Source organism: Sylvia atricapilla, chromosome 10 (assembly GCF_009819655.1).
Source record: "Sylvia atricapilla isolate bSylAtr1 chromosome 10, bSylAtr1.pri, whole genome shotgun sequence".
Lineage (NCBI taxonomy): Eukaryota > Metazoa > Chordata > Aves > Passeriformes > Sylviidae > Sylvia > Sylvia atricapilla.
This window is the reverse complement of record NC_089149.1, coordinates 24440285-24442816: the sequence shown is the minus strand read 5'-3', so window position 1 is coordinate 24442816 and position 2532 is coordinate 24440285.

Below are 2532 nucleotides of genomic sequence, written 5' to 3'. Positions count from 1 at the left end.
CTGTTTAGCCCAGGTGATTGGTGGGGGGCCTGCCCAGAGACATTTACCTGCAGGCTGCTGCTTCATATTCCAAACAGCTGAAAATCACAAGTGTCATTACTGCTCTGAGGATCACTCCTTGATTTACTGTCTTGGTGCCTTTCATTCACATTTAAGGAAGAGCATTAATTGGGGTATGTTGTATAAAGTGTTCCTTCCGATGTGTTTAAACACACTGGTACATTCCAGTGTTAATTATAGCAAAACGATTTCTACAGCACTGGGGCAATTCTCTGCCATTGGGAAATATGCAGTAAATTAGAGATAAACTTCTAAGTTTCCAGATCTCAACACAGTTATACGCAATTAGATGCAGCTCATTAAAAAAAAAAAAAAAAAAAAAAAAGTCAGAACTACTTTGTATTTTGTATTTTCCTTCATGTTCTAGAAAATAATTACGCAAGAACAGAGGTAAGTGAAAAAACCAAACAGGTTATACCTTTCGCATTAACTGTTAAAAAATACAGTATCTATATCTATGATATATATCCATATAATTATATTTATATCTATTTGGTCACAGAATCCTAGAGACCAGCCACCTCATAATATCCTTCTATGGCAGAGTTATGAACCAAGTATTTTGAGTCCATCTTTAAATCCAGCTTGAATTTCTGATATGGAGCCAAATGCAATAGCTTTGTGAAGGTAAGACAACAACAGAGAAGCCACCAAAAACCCAAACAAAAACAACTAAATAAATAAGTAAAACCAACCAAACAAACAAAATCCCCAAACCCCCAAAGAAAATCAGAAGGCACAAGAAATGTGTGGTTGTCTAATAAGCCTCAAAAACTCACCCACTTTCACAAAAAGAAAAATAATTCTTATGCCCTGTTCACACATCCTTAGCCATCCTGTCAAGCTTTCCTTTTCTGACTGCTCTCCCATAGCTCAGTTTCTGTTTTCTCTTCCTCACTGATGCCTGGAAATGTTAGCTGACTTTCAGTCACCTCTGTATATTCCACATCCTCTGCCATTAACTTTGCTACCTAGTGTAGTATTATTTTCTGGTTCTTTCCAGACCATTAATTTTTAATAATCAAACAAAATATAGATTTGTATCTAGATCACTTTTTCTTATTACCAGATGATGCACCCTCACTAACTCTGGTTGTCACAGTCACACCACAATTTCTGTAGGCCTTTAAAGTGGGAAAGGCAGAGGCTGCTTAAGATTTCCATGGTTCTAGATTAAGGACTCTTTCAGCCAGCCTGACTGCCTAACCATGCCTTGTGCTTGATCTTGTGTTAATACAACAGCTCTCCTCTGAAATGGAGATCAATTCTGCTCATATCACAAGACTTCTGTTTGATTTTGTCATGAATCTTTATGAGCAGGATGCTCAGATGAAGCCATTCTGCTATGTAAGTACATTTGTCTCTTAGAAAACTGACAAGAATCTTTCCACTATCTGAGATTAAATTTCTTAACACCACTAAAAACAGTCGCTGATCCCTACAAGAAAACACACAGGACTCTCTTACAAAAAGAAATGAGAAAATCATCTTCTACCATTTGGCATCTGGGACAGCAGAGAAACCTAAATGTCCCTGTTAGGGTTAGAAACCTAAATTACTGTTTAACAGAATAACTCTAATTTCACCATCTGCACTCGAATTTACTCCATATCAAGATACTATCACACAGGTAATGTCCCTTTCTGTTCCTACCATACAGCTGAAGAGCCAAGACCACATATCTACTACAACAGAAGTTCAGTGGGCTTGAGGAGGGAGGGTTTTGGGAACTGATGCTCCATCCTATTGGCTCTTGGCAACAAATAGCAAAGCTTATATCTCTAACAGATTTGAACTAAAAAAATTCAGTGTCTGTTCTGAAAGCATGCAAATAGACCCTTGTCATTTAAGGCAACAGTGGTGACCCATTTTTAGACTCATCCTGTAAACAGGATTTCATGTACATGCCTTTCTTCCTCTTCTACACGTCTGCTTCTTTCTGCTTTGCATTAGCACAGTAGTCGAGCAATGGGACCCTGACCCATGGAAGCCATTCCCAGTTGTTAACCTGATAGAATCATATCAAATAGGAAGGCAGAATACGCTCCTTTTCCTGCTCTAGGTGTTGTGGACCCCAGAGCTGGGCACAGCCCTGCAGGTGTGGTGTGAGCAGAGCAGAGGGGCAGGATGCCCTCCCTGCCCTGCTGCCCTCGGGGCTCTGGAGGCAGCCCAGGACACGTTTGTCCCTCGGGGCTGTGAGTGCCCGTGGCCGGGCTGTGCTGAGCTTCTCCTCAGCGCTGCTCTTCACCCCCTTCTCTGCCCAGCCTCTGCTTGGCATTGCCTGACCCAGGTGCAGGACCTTGCCCTTGGCCGCCTTGAACCTCCCGAGGGGACACGGGGCCACCCTCCAGCCTGTGCATGTCCCTCAGGATGGCCTCCCTTCCCTCCAGCACGCTGACCACACCACACAGCTCAGTGCCACTGCCAAACTGCCCGAAAGTGCTCTCCATCCCACCGTCCACGCTGCAAACA